Source organism: Halichoerus grypus, chromosome 3 (genome assembly GCF_964656455.1).
Source record: "Halichoerus grypus chromosome 3, mHalGry1.hap1.1, whole genome shotgun sequence".
NCBI classification, from domain to species: domain Eukaryota; kingdom Metazoa; phylum Chordata; class Mammalia; order Carnivora; family Phocidae; genus Halichoerus; species Halichoerus grypus.
In genome coordinates, this window is record NC_135714.1 from 85782824 (window position 1) to 85795818 (window position 12995).

Sequence of the window (12995 nt, forward strand, 5' to 3'; positions counted from 1 at the left end):
GGAGGTGGAGAGTCTTAAGGAATATTTTATTCTTTAGCCCTTAGTGAAGACAGCTTCTTAGTCATCCCTGTCCCATAGAAGAATTTGCTGGCCTATTGACTGTATTCATATCAGCCAATCCAGTGTTTCCCTTCCCAAGACAGTATTGATAAAGAATGTTGAATCTGCCTCTCTGCCCTGAACTGACCATCCCTCCATCTGTTCACAATGGCTCAGAAGTTGGGACAGGTCTGCATTTCTTATTTACCTCTGCCTCATGTCAGCAATGCCAATCTGCTTTACCCTTTTAGCTTCTGTTTACTTATATGTAAAATGACATGAAAATTATACCTTCCAGACCAAAAGTAGTCTTTGTGATGACTTATTTCAATAAGACACCAGTAGATATTTGTTACTGCCAATTTTAGAGGATTATAGCATTTTAGAACTCAAAAAGACCTTAGATGTAATCTTGTTCATTTCCTTCATATTTACATTATAGATTTTTTTTAATTGTGTTGTGTAGAGGTTGTGACTTGCTCAGAAATCCATATCCAGAACTAGAAGCCAGCTTTCTTATTCTGAATAGCTATTCCCATGTCTTGTCTTGCCGGTTAAATACTTTAAAAAAATCCTTAAAGATAGAGACCATATTTGATACTACTTCTGGATCCCATAGATTGTGCTTCCAGAAGTAAGAAACTTTTTTGAGGAAAAAAAATTTAGTAGTCTTTCTACTTTTATTTTGATAACATTTAAAGTGTCCACTGTAATTTTGGATGATCTAAAGTATTTATCAGATCTTTTAGCAGAACACAGATGATCAAAGAAGGTGAGAGTAACACAATATGGGGACATATTTCTGATGAATACGTGGTTATATGATATTCTTTTAAAACATTTATGTAGTTGATGTTTCTCATTTTCCTAATGCTTTACCCACTTAAGAATTTACTTCTTTTTCTTCTGAGTAGACCAAAATTATTTTATTTATATTATAAAATGTTAGCAGTTTTCTTTGGGACTGGAGCATACTGCAGTATCTTAAATTGATAGCCATTGGTGGGTAATGGGTTTAATGGCATCTCCATTTTAATATTTAAGTAGAATATTCATTTTGCCCTTAAGTATAACTTTGTAACACCCTACAAGTTAATTGAAACACAGTAGTCACTAATTGTTCCAAAATAGGAAGAAGAAAAACAACTAGCTTTTCATAACTGTAGCAGATTAGGACTGGATTGGTATGAAGATGGACTGTTCAAGGTTATATAGAACATCTCAGAACACAGATGACATGTCCTTTGAGGCAATGGGAGGGATTAAAACACCTTTGAGAAGGAGCAGATTTCATGAATACTATACAGTGAATAATTGCCAAAATGCATGTGTGTAGGGATTGCTAGTATAGTTTTCAATGAAATGTTAGGTATGTTATTATTTTCACGTTAATATTTTTAGAGCCCCTTGGTATGTCACAATTTAGTTGGCTCTAATATAGTTAACCATCTTGATGGTTTTGCTTTTTTTTTTTTTTTTCCATTCTTGATTTTAGGGCTTAAGGCAGGATAATGTATCCAATAATATAGAATTAACACATTGAATAATTAAGATCATCTCAGTGAATTGGATGTTTATTATATAATTTGGCTCCAAGACCTTGTTCAGATCTCACTATCTCAATGAGACTTACTCTGACTATGCCGTTCGATACTGCAACCTGCAAACCCCTCCCTAGTACTCTTGATCCCTCATTATGTGCTTTTCCCTTAGTACTATACCATATCGTTCATTCCTTATTATGTTTATTGTTTCTCTCCCCACTGGAATATCAGGTCCAGTCAGGCAAGGGTGTTCGTCTCTTCTGTTCAGGGTGCACTGCGGCTGGCTGCAGTAGTGCGTAGCACGTAGGGTGTGTTCAACAAGTATTTGTTAAAAAGAATAATGAATACATTGACAGGTTATTTTTATGACTCTACCACTGTCATTGTGTAAAAACATTGAATGATCATGAACTGTCAGAATTTATATAAAGTTCTTATATATTACTAGAAACTGTGTTATTGGATTTATGTAACCATTTTATTGGAAAAGTCATACCTCAAGGTATAAAAATGAAAGCATTTTCCCCTATATTGCCCCTGAGATAGTTATGATAGTCTCCTCCCAACCTACTCTCCCTATGGTGTCTTCTTGACTAGATTCTGTGATTTTTATAGATCTTTTGGTTATTAGAACAATTTTATTCCAGTGTTTGAAACTCAGTCCCATTCATCGTAAAACTCCCAAGTCAAGCCTGATTCAGTACTCTTCTTCCCCAGCACAGGCTTGACCTCAGGTTCCAACACTTGCAGTTGAGAGTAGGAGAGTCTCACTCAGAATATCTCCCCCTGCCACCTACTTTAACTTCCAGCCACTAGAAGGTTGAGCAGGGCTGGGAAGAATGGAAAAAGCTTAGGGCACCAGGGCTCCTTATTGACCTGAATAAGACTGCAGGACTTTTTGGTCCTGTATTTTGGTAGCTGACATTGACTGGCCATGGGATGCCCTCTGTGAGGCAGGCATTCACATACTGGCTCTCTCTTGACACATATGGGTTCTTCAGAGGGGCTTGCGGGGGCTCTTACTGCACAGCTCCCTCCTTTTCATCTCTTCTGTCACATCACCCACTTCTGCTTTGCCTACAGAGTTTACCCTACAGCCTCCTTCTACTGGGTCGGCTTGCCCACTGGACAGATTCTACATAAGATATCAGTGAGGTCAAGCCCAAACAACTACAGTTTCTGTTATGTATATATTTTTAATTGAAAGTGTCAAGCTTTGGATAGTGTGTAGCCTAGTAAGTGTACTCTAGATGGTATCCTAGTAAGAACAACCAGCTCACAGCCATTTCAATGATAAGAATGTACTGAAACCGAAAAATCTGAATAGTTTTTATAATTTATGAGAAATAAATAATGCTTGTGACAAATTACATTTCGAATTCTGTTTGGGGATCTTTTCCCTCAGCACATATTAATTTCGTGAGAGTTAGAGATCAGGAGGAATACACCCAAATTTGAGAAATAATCCCACAATTAACAGATATGTGGATAATTGGGAACTGACAAGATGATGCCCATTTTACCCACTGGGAACCAGGTTGACTGGAGTTGCAAACTGTAAGCAGATACATTTCTAAACTGTCAGTTGTCTCCACATCTTAAATGCAGACTTCTGTCTGTAAGCCTCTTCTGTAATCTTCAGTGACATTCCTCCTGAGTCTCCTCCCTCAAATAATCTATACGTTATTAAATTTTGTCTCCGCTGTTATTTCAAGATAAGGAACAAATTTTAAAACTTCAAACGTTGGAATTAAATAGTCTCTACTGAGGATTATGAAAAACTTGACAAGGTCTCCCCTCTGAGTATGCAACACACTGCAGGAGCAATGCACATGCTCGCCATGTGTATACGGCTGCTTGTTAATGCACTTCCAGAAAGGCAGGCACTTTCTCTGAGATTGTGATATGCTTGTGTGTTCACGGGTCCTTTTCAAAAGATGTGAAATGTGTCTTCACAGACTTCTTAATATGAAGATTGAAAGTTCTTAAAGATTGAAAAATGTAAAAGTCAGTTTTATCGTGAAAATACTAATTCACCTCATATTTTTTCCATACTTAATGCATATAGGAAGCATTATATTCCAGTCTTAACATATAGCTTGGGTACATTAATTTCGCTATTGAAAATATATATTTTTGGATTGACTATTTGCCTTTAAATTTTTGTTCTAATATGGAATTAACATTAAACTAATAAAGAATAGTTTTTAATTTCATTAGTAATGCCCTATAAAAAACACTTTGCTTACTACCAGAGTGGGACTTAACAACCATACTAATATTATCTGTTAAGAAGGAAAGTCAAACTAAATGGAATTTCATAGGTGCAGAAGATAGGGGTTGAAATCAACATTATGGTTAGGATTTTAGAGCCCTATGCATACAGGTGCTTTAATAGACAATACTGAGGCCCATTGTCCTGCTCATATCCTGCAATAAATGTATAATTGACACAATTATGTCCCATTTTGGTAGAAGGATTCTAAAATAGATCTGGAGATTAGTACCATCTATGCAAGTAGAGTCAAATATATCATCTTTACTCAGCATTTTCTATGTCAAGAAGGAATTAAGTTTTTAACACCAGAATTACCTATAGGGTTTGCAGAGCCTGCCAGTGGAGGTGTTAGAAACATATTCAGTCATCTCCTAAGGTTGATGCTGAAACATGGACTTTAGATACAGTCCCTACAAGTACTGCTCTTAAGAATTTACCTCCAATAATTTGCTTATATCAGTAAACAGGACTCATCTGATGATGGCAGAATATTTTATGTACTCTTAATAGTAGTACATGAAGTCAAAGGTTTTTTATAGAAAAAACTTTACTGCCTTATAGTATGGCAACTGTGCAGATCTATAAATTGACTCTTTTGTCTCCTTGAAGAAAAAACTGACATGAGATTTAAATGATATGTTTTTTTCTCTTAGAACAGTAAAAGACACACCACCAAGAAAATCAATAAACCAAAAAATAAAAGCAGAAACAAAAAGCCCTCTTCACAAATTTTGAGCACCATCTACAGCTTTATGTGGTGAGAGATAAAGCTACCATTCTTGAGTGATTCAAATAGAGTCAAATGGTGTTGAGCTAAATTACAACCCTAAATGCATATTGGTGAAATGAGATGCTGATCCATTTGCACACTAATGTGCTATTTTTAAGTCATGCATCATAGCATCTTCAAAGAGGCCTGTCATAATTATGATGGATTAGACTGCAGAGTCAGTCCTAGATGCAGTAATTGTTTCACAGATGCTGCCGATGTGACTTGAATTCATAATAAATTATGTCAGAGAGGCCAGAGAAGGAGCCAAATCAAATACCAAAGGAAAACTGCTGTGGCTAAACCTGTTTTGGTTTTAGGAAACTGGTCAAAAGACCAGTATTTTCAGCTGAGTATAAATTTGTACCTCTGACATAGAGGATGAAGGTTGACATACTTGGCATTTTCACTTAAAAGTTCTCAATCTCAAAAAAACAAAAAGTTCTCAACCTCTGTCTCATTATCTTTCTTTCCCTCCCTCTCCCCCTCCCTCCCTCCCTTTCTTCTCTCTCTCTCTCTCTCTCTCTCTTTCTCTCTCTCTCTCTTTCTCACTCATTCACTCACTCACTCTTGTAGCTTCTGAAAAATTATTCAGGAGCATTAGCTGCAATCATAGGGTGACCATAACATATTTTTGCATGTTCCTATATATATATTACATTACCTGGTTATAATTTGACCTTTAGAATGTCCAACAAAATTGGTGATATTTATGGCTGATAGAACTATTCTTTTTCATTCCTTAGAAGGCCATACTGTATGGGAAATTTTGGACTATTAAAATAAAGGGATAAACGTAAATAATATGACTAATAGGATCTAAATTACGACATTTTAAGTTGTGGTTTAATTGACATCTGTCATTTAAGTAAATAATTTCTAAGTCTGTCTCTTTAGTCTTTAAAAAGAAATGCCAGGAACACCTGGTGGCACAATTGGTTAAGCATACAACTCTTGGTTTTGGCTCAGGTTGTGATCTCAGGGTTGTGACATCAAGCCCTGTGTCAGACTCCACGCTTGGCGTGAATCTCCCTTTCCCTCTGCGCCTCCTGCTCATGCTCTCTCTCTCTCCCCCTCAAAAATAAATAAATAAATCTTTATTTAAAAAATGCCAAAGCTGGTTTTAGAATTTGAGTGTTATATTTTGTGCATTCTTAACATTTAAGTCACATTGTTGCCTTTTTAGGTATGAAGAAACCTCATACTGTACCACATAATCAAAAACCCTGTGTGTGTGCATGTGTGTGCAATTTAAATAATGAGCTACTTACTGCATTTTGATTAGGAAAGATTAACTATTAAAGCAGATAAGTGTATGCCGTGTCTTTTCCTAGGTTAAGGGTTCAGTAGTTAGAAAAGTTTCCTTAAGTCATTTGTTGAATATTCCTAGTTTTTGTGTTTTTTTTTTTTTTTTTTTAATATACTCTACTGGGACACCTGGGTGGCTCAGTCGGTTGGGCGTCTGCCTTTGGCTCAGGTCATGATCCTGGAGTCCCAGGATCGAGTCCCACATCGGGTTCTCTGCTCAGCGGGGAGTCTCCTTCTCCCTCTGACCATCCCCCCTCTGGTGCTTTCTCTTTCTTACTCTCTGTCTCTCAAATAAATAAATGTAATCTTTAAAAAAATTAAAAAATTAAAAATGTACTCTACCAAGTTTTTTACATAGTCTCCTCTGTACTTGATGACTACTGATATATTCTACTTAAGACACTAGTCCTTCTGCCTCAGTGATGTTGATAGACATGTTTGATGAATATTCATTATTATCCTTTTAAAACTAACTTTGACTTAGTGGGATAAGTATTTGTTTCTTACTACGGCAAGAGGGAATGAAGTTAAATTTCATGAGAGATTTCAGTTGATGGTATGCAGACCTTGACAGCTAGGAGCATATTTCCCCTCTCCTGTAGTCCTGTGGCTCTTGAACAGTCACACTGCCTTACCACAGTCCAGGGCAGTACATGATCTGTACATCTTTGTGTTAGCTCTACTCCATAGCACTTGCACTGAGCAGGGATTCAACTAATGCTTGACTGAATGCACAAATGAACTAGCGAGTGTTGGGCTCTAATTCTCTCTGTGACATTACCAGGGAAATTGTCCTCAAATATTTTAGAAAAAAAATCATCAGCAACCCAGCATCAATTGAAAAGGTAATCTAGAAAGGTAGCAAAGAAGGGATCAGAATAACTGTGGGAACTTCAAATTCCATGTACTAAATGTTTACATTTTCTTTTTTATTCTGTTCCAATTCAAAGACATGATACTTTGAAATACATGTAAAATGCCCTTATTGTGCAAATAGTTACAGCCCTACAGACATGTAACCAGAATACTTTATTTTTTCATCCTAATCGTGTAAAGACTCAAATGTTGGCAAAGTGAATTTGTTAATAAAATAAAACCTACTCTCTGAATTATGTGTTTTTCTTGATGTTACGGAGCCACCAGTCTATCCCTTGTGGGAGATTATTTTGATGCCTAACCTCAAGCAAATTGCTCAGTTTTTTACATCTGTAAAGTGAGAGAATGGAACTAGATCCTTTCCTATGCTCTGAAATGTTTTATACATTGTTAGGACCATCATCATCACATATTATCACTCATTTTGGATATGTCACTGTAAAATTTCTTAGCCTTCCAAAAGTTTAAAATGCAATTCACTAATTCTAGGAATAAGAGTTTTGTTGTCCAGTATGACTCTGGATTGAAGACTATCAAAATAATATGGCATGTACTTGATCTTAGGGAACTTTCATTCCATTTTTTAAAAAAAGAAAAGAAAGTAAGTAATACGATTTGTTAATATTTTGGTAGCTCTAACAGTAGTGTGTTAGAACCATCTTGTAACAGTTTGTGAGAGCAGATTGTAAAATTTTCAGGAATTTTGTAAGCTGAAGGTTGATAGCTTGAAATCAGCCATGACCCATAAGAGCATCTCTTCAGGAATATGTTAAAAGCTCGCTATTCATTTTTAAATTGTAACTAATTACTGTAACATGAAGTTCTGGCACCATGAAAAAGATTCCTGGGTAAGCCTAACCAGTCATCCTTACCAGGTTTACCAAAAGCTCTTCTGCCTATACTCTTGCATATAAACTTCATAGCAATTTTAGGGAAAAAATGCCTTAATTCTGATTGGACAGTATCCTCTTAGGTGAGTCACTATCCTTAGTGAAAAATTGAGACTCCTAAAATAAAAATTATCTCTCCTGATTTTTATAGATACAATTTTATTTGGTATAAATTACCATACACAAACCTCCAAGAGCTAGCATTACTTTAAAAAAACATTTGAATATTCAGTTGCCCAAGGGAATAGTATCCTGATTGATACTGTACATTATAGTAATTAAATGTTCTCTAGGACGAAATAAAGAATATTTAATCTCAATCTCAAAACAGCTATGAGAATTCAAAATATTTCTGATATCACTTACTTATAAGAGCAGATATGAATGAATAAAAACGATTTCTATTCCTGGTCTCTAAAAAGCAAAAGGAATGTCACACAAAAATCTCTATAGCAAAAATTTACATTCAGTTTAATTTCAGAAAAAGTTTTATTTTTTTTCCCCTAAACTTGTAAAAACAACCTATTAACTCTAGTTTTACTGATCAGCATGTAGATATCTACAAAAAATTATCTTGGATTTTTTCTTTTATATATAAATTATTGACTTTTGTAAGCTTGGAAAAACTACGTAAATGATGCTGTAAAGATTATAGCGTCGATGCTTTTTTAAATATTTCTACAATGAGCAACAGGTACAGGTCTCATTTCTTTCTTTCATTTATTAAAAATAAATAATGCTTGCCAGTGTCAGTATAAAATCACCAGTGTCAGTATAAAATTAATAATGTGCTGTACAACTAGATTACTGGATCATGTAATATTCTGGGGTATGTACACAAAACGTGTGGTTTAGGATATATTGAATTTGAATAAAATATTTTTTCTTCCTCTACAATGGCACTTTAATGGTTTGAATTTTCTGAATCAGATTCATAAACCAGTTACAATTAAGCCTCAAAAAAAAATTATCCTTGTCCTAAAATAAAAAGATAATACATAATTTTCTTGCTCTCCTTAAAAAAGTTAACCGTTTACCTTTTCACATCCAGTGGTTATACTCAGTTAAGAAATTGCTGTCACAGACAGAATAGTTCTGTTAATAGTTTAAATTAGTATTTAAAGATGGTTATTGTGTTTAAAGCTCCATATTGAAATAAATTTCATTTTAAGTCACCTTCATTTGTTCTTAGGAGCTATTCTCATAAAAGATTTGCAAACTCCATCTATGGTAATTCTGCCCTTGACACTTTAAAGAATGTCCAAATTATGTGGAATGGATCATAATAGAGAATAATGTGTTAAATGCTTACAGTATTTTATATCTAGAAAATTAAGTAGAATAATATATATTGTATATGGAGACTGCAAGTTTTATAAAATATATAACATAACATAAATGTACATGTGTGTGTATATGTAAATACTTTTTGATTGGTATGAGTGTGAAATGATTTTACAGTTGCCAAAAGAAAGCATTTTTTGTTATAGTATTTAGAATGCTAATTGACCTGGTCTCTAAAGAATTTATCTAGGCTTATTTCTGTGCTCCTTAATTTTTGAAGAGTGGTAGTGGCCCTGATTTTGCAGAAACCCCTTACATTAAAGACTACAAATCAATTTTCATTCATGATTCCAGAACCTAAAGTTTTTTTTATTATTATTAAGGATTATTGATGATCAAGAGTATTAGTCTAGCTCAGAGCTGTCCAGTAGAAATACAATATAAGCCATATATGAAATTTAAAAATTTCCAGTACTTACGCTAAAACAAGTAAAAATTTAGGAACAAATGAAATTACTTTAATGATATATTTTATTTAAAATATCCAAAATAGTATTATTTCAACATGTAATAAATATTTTTAAAAATCAAGTTATTTTATATATTTTTTGTCCACACTAAATTCTTTGAAATCCAGTGTGTATTTACACTTATGGCACATCTTCATTTGTGGTCACCACATTTAAAGGGCCCCATAGCCATATGTAACTAGTGGCTATGCACATCTAACCCATTTCTTAACATTTGTAGGAAGTTGGTCTAGCAGAAATAAACACTATGCTCTGTTGTTTTCTTTGCCCAATAGGAATTGTGACTTTGTAGTTTAAGTTTTATTTACTAATTAAGTAATATACATGCCTAAAAGTTACAAAAAAATAATAAAAAGCAGTTTCCTTCCCAGTGCTATTCTCTGGACTCTCCATTCTTTTCTCTGGATGCAAAATATTATTACAATTTTGTTGTATATTCTCCCAGAGCTGATTTTATATTTATTTTTGTAAACGTACAGGTTGTAACATTTTTTAAAAGATTTTATTTATTTGTTTATTTGAGAGAGAGACAGCACGAGTTGGGGGGGCAGAGGGAGAGAGAGGGAGAAGCAGACTCCCCATTGAGCATAGAGCTCCACGCGGGGCACAACAACCACAGGGCTTGATCCTGAGACCCTGAGATCATGACCTGAGCCAAAGTCAGACGCTTAACCGACTGAGCCACCCAGGCGCCCCCCAGGTTATAGCATTCTTATACATACCATTCTGCAGCTTGCTGTATTTCATTTAATTACTTGGAAATACTTCCACCTGAAAATGTAGGTTGTTTCCAACCATTTACTATTGCAAAAGATTGTTCACACATTACTTAACATATATATGAGCATATTTGTTATATAACTTCTTAAAACTGAAGGGTCAAAGAAAGTTTCTGTGAAACTCTGAAGATTATTGTTAAATTGTCCTCCATGGTATTTGTACTCGTTTTCACTCCCATGAACGACACAGGGGAGTGTTATTCCCCATGTGCTTGCCAACATCTTGTATTATCAAACTTTTTGATCTTTGCCAATTTGAGAAAAAAAAACTATCTTGCTGAGGTTTTAATTTACATTTCTTTTTATGAGTGATACTAGACATCTTTTTAAACATTTAATGGCCATTTGCATTTCATTTTCAGTGAACTGTCCATGTCCTTTGCTCATTTTTCTATTCAATGATTGGTTTTTGCCTTGTCAATTTGTAAGAGTTCTGTATATTAAGAAAAGTTTTATGTGATTTTTAACTTCACTTATGGGTTTATTTTTGCATGCATAAATTTTACTGAACTTTCTCGTTTTTTATGGCTTCTAAATTTTGTGTCATAAAGACCTTACCCAGTCATTAGATTATTTTTTTTTAAGTTTTCTCAGACTGTTTTAGATTTTTTTTTTTAGAGTTTTGTTTTACATATTTAAGTGTTAAATCCATCTAAAATTCATTTTGGTGTAAGATGTTGGGGGTAGATCCAACTTTATCATTTTTTCAGAAGCTGTCCGGTTATTCCAATATCATATTGATTTGCAGTGCCATCAGGATGCCACATTTCTGTGTGTGTTAGAATCTATTTCTGGACATTCTGTTCTGTTTCATTGGTCTTATTAACACTCTTTTATTTACTAATTGGCAAGTACAAGCTGTGTTAAGTATAGTAGCCTTTGTTCTTTTTTAGTATCTTTTAATTTGGTTACTGCCCTGCCCAGACCCCTTTACAATTCTTTTTCAGGTTATTCCTGGCTATCCAGTTTGTTTATTTTTCCACATGAACGTTAGAGTCAGGTTCTTTAATTCCTCACAACATTCTGCTGGTATTTTTATTGAGAATAAATTAAATTAATAAATTCATTTGACAACTACCCAAGAACATATTATACCTTTCTACTTGTTTTGCTTTCGTGTATCGGTCAATACAGTCTTAAAGATTTATTTAAATAAGACTTCCACATTTCTTTTTAAATTTATTCCTAGTGTTTTAAGAATATTTTTTCCTGTTACAGTATTTTATTCCACTAAAGCTTCTGACTGGTTGTTGCTGTTATATATCAAAGCTATTGATTTTCTTATTCAACTACTTTTCTCATAAACTGTAACATTTTTTCATTTGATTCTCTTGGTTGACCAGTATACAATCTTATTATCTGTAAATGATAACTTTAGTGTTGCTTTCCAGTGTTTATATCTTACTTCTTCCTCTTTTTCACTTGTCTTGGTTAGTAAGCAATGGCTATAGTTTTTTATAGCAAAAGGGAAAATAGTCTAGATTTTTTACTTACCTCCTTAAAATAAATGTGATGAGAAAAACTGTGGGAAAATAAAGCATGACTGTACTATGAATGGGGCAGCATTCACTTTATATGATGGATTATTTGTTTTTAGTGCCCATTTTTCCGTGCACTCCAGTCATTTGGACTTTGAAATCTCCATCAATATTGGTCTCAAAAATATTTGAATTAATGAGTGAATGAAGAAATGACTGTAAGATGAGCAAATTTATATCAGTTTTGTGAAACTGATTGGATGCTCACTCTATACTAAGCACAAAAACAGAGTAATATTAAGAAGTTCATGGGGCGCCTGGGTGGCTCAGTCGTTAAGCGTCTGCCTTCGGCTCAGGTCATGATTCCAGGTCCTGGGATCGAGCCCCGCATCAGGCTCCCTGCTCGGTGGGAAGCCTGCTTCTCCCTCTCCCACCCCCCCTGCTTGTATTCCCTCTCTCGCTGTGTCTCTCTCTGTCAAATAAATAAATAAAATCTTTAAAAAAAAAAAAAAAAAGAAGTTCACAGTCCATGTCAAAAAAAAAAAAAAAAAAAGAAGTTCACAGTCCAGTGAGTAAACAAAATAAAATCGAGTATGATATGTTCAGCAGCAAACCATATACAAGATATAGAAATAACGTAGAAAAGGGAGTGATTTATTCTCTTGGAAAATCAAAGAAGGAATCGTAAAGGAAGTAATATCTGAGACTATTTCAGAGGAACACATAGGAGTCACTGGGCAAATCAGGGTACTCAGAAGACATTCTAGGCTGACAAAACAACAGCATGGAGGTCTGAAACCGTTTACCATGTTTGGGTATTTATAAGCTGTTACAGTTCGAGTATAAGCTGTGAGAGGAAGTAGGAGGAGAGAAAAACAGAAATCTGCCTATGAAAAACCATTTGTGTCAGGCAGGGATTCTCAGTAGAAGTGGGCAGCCAGCACCTGTGGAGGAAGACATAGAATAGAAATGACATTTTATAAACGACACTTCTCACCCCATTCCATTTCCTGGAATATTAACACTGAAGGGAGCATGCCTTGTCTTTCAGGCGTGTGGGTGAGAGAATTTGAGAACTACTAATACAGGCAATATGGAGCCAGAAAAGCATGTTAAGGAGGCCGTGACATCAGATTTGCATTGAGAACATTTCCTTTGGTAACAATTTAAAGGAACCTTGAAGAACTAGGGAGAGGACAGGCTGGGCTGGGGAAGAAACC

The 12995-nt window shown here is 34.7% G+C and overlaps 1 protein-coding gene across 1 annotated transcript in view; it reads left to right on the forward strand.

The window, feature by feature from the left end:
* Positions 1 to 12995, forward strand: part of TET2 (tet methylcytosine dioxygenase 2) — a 138988-nt gene that overhangs the window by 70938 nt on the left and 55055 nt on the right. The window lies entirely within an intron of this gene.